This window comes from Dreissena polymorpha, chromosome 1 (genome assembly GCF_020536995.1).
Source record: "Dreissena polymorpha isolate Duluth1 chromosome 1, UMN_Dpol_1.0, whole genome shotgun sequence".
NCBI classification, from domain to species: Eukaryota; Metazoa; Mollusca; class Bivalvia; order Myida; family Dreissenidae; genus Dreissena; species Dreissena polymorpha.
In genome coordinates, this window is record NC_068355.1 from 28,122,281 (window position 1) to 28,131,594 (window position 9,314).

At 37.0% G+C, this 9,314-nt stretch overlaps 2 long non-coding RNA genes across 3 annotated transcripts; both read right to left on the reverse strand.

Moving 5' to 3' along the window:
* Positions 1-1,201: 1,201 nt before the first annotated feature.
* LOC127864982 (uncharacterized) lies at positions 1,202-2,585 on the reverse strand. Its single transcript, XR_008042418.1, has 2 exons — positions 1,545-2,585; positions 1,202-1,385 (listed from the first exon to the last, which is right to left on the reverse strand). It is a non-coding gene; the product is annotated as an uncharacterized LOC127864982 (long non-coding RNA).
* A 2,888-nt stretch (positions 2,586-5,473) lies between these two features.
* On the reverse strand, positions 5,474-8,997 carry LOC127864978 (uncharacterized). Of its 2 annotated transcripts, none has more exons than XR_008042413.1 (4): positions 7,956-8,997; positions 6,973-7,704; positions 6,143-6,287; positions 5,474-5,705 (listed from the first exon to the last, which is right to left on the reverse strand). It is a non-coding gene; the product is annotated as an uncharacterized LOC127864978 (long non-coding RNA). The 2 variants fall into 2 exon arrangements; XR_008042414.1 differs by having other exon boundaries at positions 8,271-8,993.
* Positions 8,998-9,314: the final 317 nt, after the last annotated feature.

The window sequence follows — 9,314 nt, forward strand, 5'->3', positions numbered from 1 at the left end:
CTGTTGAATATATATGTGTGCCATTTCATCACTTCACAATTATACTTTACATTTCAAAAGAATGACAGACAAGACCAAATCACTATAATCCCCTGACTTGGAAGATATGACATGTAAAAATGTTTGATAAGAAAAATAAAAATTCATATAAATGTGTACTAGATGTTAGCTTTAAGAACGAAAACAAATTTTCAGAACGAACACATGTTTCTCCCATTCATTTAGCCTGAGAATGTTGCTCGCAATACATTTTCAGATAGTGGTCAACATTTGTCTTAAATAATCCTTAAGTGCCACATTGAATCAAGTACATAAAAAAAATTAATCACATATTTTATAAAACGTTCTGCCTGACACACTTAACCTACTCTCAATAGAAGTGGGCTTCGTCTACTGAAAATACCAATCATGGCGTGAAATGTACGTGTGCACAGATTAACTTGTACGTTTTTAAGTTTGTCATTCCCATGAATTAGTGACTTGTTCCTATGATTAAGTACGTCATTCAATTGACTTACTTTCTCATTCCCACGGGTAAGCTTTTTCATTCTCATTACAAAGTTATCTCGTTCCCACTACCTTATCAATCGTGGGAACAACATAACAAGTCTTTGGAGCGACATACATAATATCTGCATGAAGAACAATCCCCAAGTGAAGATCTGTCAGAATAGTTGTTAAGGTTCTGAAAGGTATCCGAGTCTGACCAATGTATGACGGGGGACAAACGAAAAAACGGAGAGACAGACCAAATCACAATATGCCATCGCCAAAAGGGAAATTTATATAGAAGTGAGGAAACAATTAACATACATTTTTTATTTGCTATAACAACATTTTTTTCACAGTACAAAAATATTCCTGCTCTATGCATGGCTATATACATACAAGAGTTCCGCGTACGGAGATGACCGCATTGAAGCCGGATTTTTGATTTAAATGACAGGAAAGTACCTTTCGTGTTTTTGTCAATGCAATACTTAAATTACTGAAATATTGTTCAGAGGTCAAAATGAAATGTAAGTACTTTTCAAGGCATGAGCAAACCTTGTGTTATGTTTTGAATGCATGCATATACAGTGACCTTGACCTTCAATGACCTTAAAATGACCAATTGTCATCTACTAGTGCTGGCCAACCTTCATGTCCAGTTTGAAGACTGTAAGTCCAAGCATAAGAAAGTTATACCATGAAATAAGAATTTTAACATTTTTACATTCAAGGTCACGGTGACCTTGACCTTAAAATGACCAGTGGTCATCTACTAGTTCTGGCCAACCTTCATATCAAGTTTGAAGACTCTAGGTCTAAGCATACCAAAGTATTAACAACTTTAACATATTTACATCCAAGGTCACAGTGACCTCGACCTTCAAATGAATGACCTTGAAATGACCAGTGGTCATCTAAGTGTGCTTGCAAACCTTTACGTCAAGTTTGAGATTCTAGGTCCAAGCATACCAAAGTTACAACAATTTTAACATTTTAACATTTAAGTTCACAGTGACCTTGACCTTCAAATGAATGACATTGAAATGAATGACCTTGAAATGACCAGTGGTCATCTAAGTGTGCTTGCAAACCTTTACGTCAAGTTTGAGATTCTAGGTCCAAGCATACCAAAGTTATAACAATTTTAACATTTTTACATTGAAGGTCACAGTGACCTTGACCTTCAAATGAATGACATTGAAATGAGCAGTGGTGATCTTCTAGTACTGGCCAACCTTTATGTCAAGTTTGAAGACTCTAGGTACAAGCATACCAAAGTTATAACATGGAATAAGAACTTTAACATTTTTACCTACCAAAGTTATAAGAACTTTAACATTTTTACATTCAAGGTCACAGTGACCTTGACCTTAGAATGAATGACCTTGAAATGACCAGTGGTCATCTAAGTGTGCTTGCAAACCTTCATGTCAAGTTTGAAGACTCTATGTCCAAGCATACCAAAGTTATAACAATTTTAACATTTTAACATTTAAGGTCACAGTGACCTTGACCTTCAAATGAATGACATTGAAATGACCAGTGGTCATCTTCTAGTACTGGCCAATCTTTATTTCAAGTTTGAAGACTCTAGGTACAAGCATACCAAAGTTATAACATGAAATAAGAACTTTAACATTTTTACATTCAAGGTCACAGTGACCTTGACCTTCAAATGAATGACCTTGAAATGTCCAGTGGTTACTTACTAGTTCTGGCCAACCTTCATGTCAAGTTTCAAGACTCTAGGTCCAAGCATACCAAAGTTATAACAACTTAAACATTTTTACATTCAAGGTCACAGTGACCTTGACCTTCAAATGAATGACCTTGAAATGACCAGTGGTTACTAACTAGTTATGGCCAACCTTCATGTCAAGTTTCAAGACTCTAGGTCCAAGCATACCAAAGTTATAACAACTTTAACATTTTTTATATTGAAGGTCACAGTGACCTTGACCTTCAAATGAATGACCTTGAAATGACCAGTGGTCATCTGTTAATCCTGGCCAACCTTCATGTCAAGTTTGAAGACTCTAGGTCCAAGCATACCAAAGTTATACCATGAAATAAGAACTTTAACATTTTCGAGCACGCCGCCACCCCGCCCGCCCGCCCGCCCCCCCGCCCGCCCGACAACCTCAATCTATAAGCCGAGATTTTTTCGAAAAAAATCCGGCTAAAAATGGAGTGAAACAACAAGAAATGGATCAGCAAATCACATGATTATATCCCTTAACATACTAAAACTACAATGATACTATATTATATGACATGTGCTATGCCTTAAAAAACAACAACAATTAATGTGCACCAAACTACTTAAATGATTCAATTCAAAAACACAAACATTATAACCGTGCATAGGCAATTATTAATCCCTGATTAAGTCCTGATCATTAGTAATACACAATCAATGGTTAAAAGACCTGGTAGTACGTTGCATAAAGTTTTCTTTATTCAACAAGTTTTGCTTTTGCAAAATGTTAATTTGGGATGATCAAACAAATTAAGACATGATTTTGAACCTTAAATCTACTTTTACCAATATAGTTTATTGCTTATAAATAGGTTGTTTATATATTATAGTAACAAATTTATTACAGCTAAATATACATACAAATAAACAAAATATATTTTTGTTGGAAATAAAAAATCGAAAGCAAACATTTGAAATATTACACAATTTTGTCAAAAAAAACTGTGTATAATTGTTCAACAAAAAAGCAGACATGTTTAAAACAAAGCAAGCTGAGTATAAACAACCATGTGTGTATGGAATCCAATCATAAGACATCAGATGAGTTGGGAGTTTTACGGAACCTGGCCGCAATGAATGCGCATCAACGACATTTAATGTGGAGCGGTCAACATGAAAACATCTTTTACAAAACTTGTAAGCAATCAACTAAAAGCAATCTTTCAAAACTGGAAAATAGTCACAATCAATTAACAGCTTTACTTCAAAATTAGACACCTTAACAAGCAACAACAAGTCAATAAATGAAAATTAATATATTAACACATATTGCCTCAGGGTTAAAATATACAATGTGATATTGTATGAGAACATGCACTTATAATAGTCAGAATACCAAACTTTCAGCACTGTATGGCCAATTTTGGCAATTCAAATATGATGGATTTTAATTGATGCCATACTGGAGAATTTGGTATAACGCAGCAATTATGGCAATATTATGCATGTACATTCACACATTTTTTATAACGCGCTTAATTATTGTTAATATTAAACAAAGTATCTGTTGTCAATAAATAAATTGATAATTAACAGAAGGTTAATATAGTTTGAATAAATCAAATTATTATTTGATATTTTACTGTTACATCACTACATGAAATTCTTGACAAAATACTGCATCAAAAAAGCAAACTGATGATAAATGTGCACAGACAGAATGACAGACATATCAAAATAGAAGCATTACAATTATGAACCGTTATGATCAATTATTTTACCTAGCACATATTGCTATTTTATAGGTAAAAACTAAAAATAAGCATGTCTTGTTTATACAATAAATAAGTTAAATATTGTCCAAGTTATCAGCATTATTTAAACAACTTTGTGAAGGCTTAAAATCAATATTTAAAAAAAACAATTGTAACATATTTTTCTCAGTCTGTTTACGATAATCAGGATACAGCTATATAGAGTCAGTTTTTTAATACAGACACAATAGTAGTACTTGCATTATTTTGCTTTTGAAATAAAACTTTACATTACTGCTATTACTAAGTTTCCCCTTATCATATTGGTCTATTTACCAATATAAAAAAAATACTTAATCATCAAGATACTGTCAGTATCATTATAACCATACAATATGAAATGAAGATTTTTCTTCCCATACAATCAGACTGTACACACGAGACAAAGCTGCTGGTCATAGGACATGGCTGGTAAAAACACTTCGCGTGTCGCACGACTTGGCTGGCCAAAGAACTAAGCTGATCCTAAGACTTGACTTGTCACTTGACTTCGCTGGTCACAGGACTTGGCTGGCCACAGAACTAAGCTGATCCTAAAACTTTGCTGATCACAGGACTTGGCTGGCCACAAGACTTGGCTGATCACAGGACTTGTCTGATCACAGGACTTGTCTGATCACAGGACTTGTCTGGCCACAAGACTTGGCTGATCACAGGACTTGGCTGGCCACAAGACTTGGCTGATCACAGGACTTGGCTGATCAAAAGACTTGTCTGATCACAGGACTTGTCTGGCCACAAGACTTGGCTGATCACAGGACTTGGCTGGCCACAAGACTTGGCTGATCACAGGACTTGGCTGATCACAGGACTTGTCTGGCCACAAGACTTGGCTGATCACAGGACTTGGCTGGCCACAAGACTTGGCTGATCACAGGACTTGGCTGATCACAAGACTTGTCTGATCACAGGACTTGTCTGGCCACAAGACTTGGCTGATCACAGGACTTGGCTGGCCACAAGACTTGGCTGATCACAGGACTTGGTTGATCACAGGACTTGTCTGGCCACAAGACTTGGCTGATCACAGGACTTGTCTGATCACAGGACTTGTCTGGCCACAAGACGTGTCTGGCCACAGGACTTGGCTGGCCACAAGACTTGTCTGATCACAGAACTAAGCTGATCCTAAAACTTTGCTGATCACATGACCTGTCTGGCCACAGGACTTGTCTGATCACAGGACTTGGCTGATCACAGGACTTGTCTGGCCACAAGACTTGGCTGATCACAGGACTTGTCTGATCACAGGACTTGTCTGGCCACAAGACGTGTCTGGCTACAGGACTTGGCTGGCCACAAGACTTGTCTGATCACAGAACTAAGCTGATCCTAAAACTTTGCTGATCACATGACCTGTCTGGCCACAGGACTTGTCTGATCACAGGACTTGACTGATCACAGGACTTGGCTGGCCACAAGACGTGTCTGGCCACAGGACTTGGCTGATCACAGGACTTGGCTGGTCTCTTAACAGTGACAGGCGTTTTCCTGCCTTCCCAATATTTCAAGATGAGGAGTTCCATCGTAAATGCTCAGGACTGCGAGTCGTTTAAGAAGCCAACGCAGGCAATTATTGACTATCATGCTTAAATTGTATGTATAAATGATCTTCAAAGGCATGCATGGCGTCAATCTAATGACAAGTGCTGTAACAGACTGTCTGTTTGATTGGCCGGTTTAATTACATCGAATGGGGTCTGAAATAAAGGAAGGTATGTTAATGTAAATTTCAGTTCATCATTTTGATTTTGTTACTTAGGAAAGCAGTGAAAAAGAACAAAACTGACATATGGTCTTAAGCTTCTTTGATTTGAATTTATAGATAGGTGGTCCGAGATATATTCCTTAATTATTAAATACTTACCGAAAAATAATATGAACATGTAATGAAAAAGTTTTTTATCTCCAATTCCACTAATCCAAAAGGAAGCTGATATAAAATACACAACAGTGCACGTCCACATGTTGATTAACATGTTTGGAGAGTTGCATAACAAATTAAGAAATATGTTTTGAGGTTATATATGCCACACAACCTGACAGGCGGACAAACGTTTAGACGGACCAGTGTTCCCTAAAACTGTCTCTGAAAGTAGGTATTTACAAAAAGCCTACACACGTCTCACAAACTCACAAAGGTTCTATGTGCAGGATGTTCACAGGCAGCAGGTCAGGTAACATAGAGAGGAGAGAATCTCAATACATCGACAGCTGCTGGCTTGAAAGCTGTGACTGTAACTGCATCCAGAACAAACTTAGCGCCTTGATATTCAGGTTGTCTGGAAAAAATAGAATGAGTGTCAAACTTGACAGATAATTGTGCAAATATGTTTAGAATTTTTTGCATTACAGAAATTGTCTTTGTCAACCATAAGCTTCAATTTTGCTTAGCCAACATAAACAGATTTGAACAGAACCAATTTTGTGGCAACAACGTTTCAGAGACGGAAAGCTTTTGAAAATAATATAGACATGCAATGCAATCATTTTAAATCAACAGAGAATATGTGTTGAGTTAATTTCAGTATATTAAACTTTTTTTCACAGGTGGTTATAGAGAAAAAAAAATTGTTCACCAGGTGCATAGCAATGGGGGAAAGGGACTTTCTCTTAATCCCCGAGTGTAATAAATATCCTAATATTTCATCCCTTTACATTGGCAATACTTAAAAATACATGAAAATAGCTCAGCTATCATGTATTTGCGTAATACTGTATTAATGTGGGACCTTAGTCAAGTGGTGGGATGCTGGTCTAGGAATCGAAAGGTTCCAAGGTAGAATTCTGCTCAGACCACAGAACTGTGCATATTAAACAATTAATCCCATTCTTGTTCTATTGGCTACCTGTGAGGGAAATAAGCAAATCTGCTGTGGTTGCATACTGTGCATAATGTAAACGGACGACTTATATCCCATTGATCTGGTGCCACAGTGTACGTTTTGCAATGGTTAGGGGACTTACCTATTGAGATGTAGTGGCTGAGTTTGAGTTGTTAGAATATTTCTCTGTGAACAGAAAACCATCTCTTTGCGCATCACTGACATATGACCCTGTAAACCAAATAATTAATGCATTCTGAAATAGCATCAGTTATATTGGAGGTCAATCAATGTTGTTTGATTAAGTAATATAAGAAATAAATTATGTTTGAAGGCTCTTGATACAAATGAGGTATACAATAAACCCTTCACAAACACACGCACAGCCTACTATATACTGTACACTTGATACAATCATGTTTCATCCATATCTAACCAATCTGCATTAAGTAACGTGTAACGCCAAAAGGGCTGGACGGACATAAGGAAGAATGGAAGGACGGAGAGAATTCTACAATTCTATACGACCTCCCCCCTGCACCCTTTCAAGGCAGTACAAAATGGCAACTATCATGAATATTTACAATTTCGTAATGAATTAAATTTAAGTTAGCAGCAAGGATAGAGTATTACCAATGTATAACAAGCACACACTATTGAAATAAAATTTTGAGTAGTTACACACTGCACATTATACACGGTAAATTACAGGACCAATGCATCTTGTAGAAGAGGTAATATCAGCCCACTTGGCAGGAAAGTTTGGAGCCCCAGCTTTAGACTGGCTGCACCTATCCGGGCCCAGCTTACCAGACAGCCTGTTGTTCAGCTGGGTACCGATCTATGACTGCATGGGATCCTGTAGGAACTGGCTCTTAAAACAAAATTCAGGAACTTAAATAAATATTGAAGGGAATAATTGTATAATGTGCTGAAGTCATTAAAATAACAAGTCTATTACAGCGGATTTTGTATGCAAGGATAAACTTTTGGTTCAAGGGCTGAATTTCGGCCGAAACGTAGACAAAACTATGCCATGACCTCATATGATTTAACCTGATATTAGATCAATTGATATTTGCTATTTATTTACCAAGTTGATTAATTTTAAAAACACATACTAACCATTTGATGCTAGAAGATTTTCTTCAATCAGGCAGAAAAAATACTGATGTTAAGTAAACTATATGAGCCTCATTCTGGGAAAAATAGGGCTTAATGTATGTGCAGTCTGCACAGGCTAATCTGGGATGACACTTTAATAGGACTTAATGTATGTGCAGTCTGCACAGGCTAATCTGGGATGACAATTTAACAGACTAATCATGGGTGATAATTTAATAGGACTTAATGTAGGTGCAGTCTGCACAAGCAAATCTGGGATGACAATTTAAGCACATACATGAAGCCCCATATCCCAGAACACCGCTAAGATACTACTTATTGTTCTTGTTGCTGCTGCTGCTGCGACTGGGCCATAGACAGAGATGGAGTGAGTCCCGACGCTGAAGTCGCCACCCCAAACCCGAGAACTCCGACAACAACTTTTGTTGAATGGCGTCAATCGCATACTGCTCTCCAGGCCTAAGGTTCACATTATTCGAGAACAACATATCGAGGTCAGTCACATTAACGGACGTGTCACGCAACGCCTGCTCTACCTGTTGGATCAGATCGTTTCAGTTCGAGCGACTTGTCCGGCCTAATTTGTCGACGCCCATCATCCAATTGTTGCTAAGCGACATCGATGCTGAGACGGAAGTCGAACTCACCAAGGCTCTGCTGTTTGAAGTGTTGATGTAGCCAACATGGGAGAATATATTGATAGGAGGCTTGGTAGTCTGACGCAAGACGTCTTCATGCTGAATTTCTTTAGCGAGTTGTAGTATTTGTGCAAGAAGGGGGTTGTCATCGACTTTCACTTCAATGACGTTTGTCATGTTTGCTAGTAAAGTTCACCGAAAAAGAAATGGAAAGTAAACTAAAACCAGATTGTTTAGTGACACATGAATAAGCCTTGCAACACCTTACTTTACAGACCTGTTTTTTAAATGCCAAACATTGTGCCTATAATTGATATTTAGAATATTGCAATTAATTTTTCACCAATTAGAACTCAGAATAACGTAGTATCAATGTTTTACGCTCACCAACTTGAAATTGGAATTTTTGGGTTTGTAGCAAGGTGTAATATTTATTTTTTTGTAAATAAAAAACAGGCATTACTTGAGCAATTTAGAATGTGAGACTGTACACCTTTAATTGTGTGACTATAGAACTTTAAATGTGAGACTACATAATTTTAAATGTGATACTCAGCAACTTAAAATGTGAGACAACTCAACTTTAAATGTTACAATCTACATATTTAAGTGTGAGTCTGCACACCTTTTAATGTGACAGTTTATGACTTATACCTGAGACTTAACAACTTTAAATGTGAGACAATACAACTGTATGGCATTTAATAAGAAACAATAGATG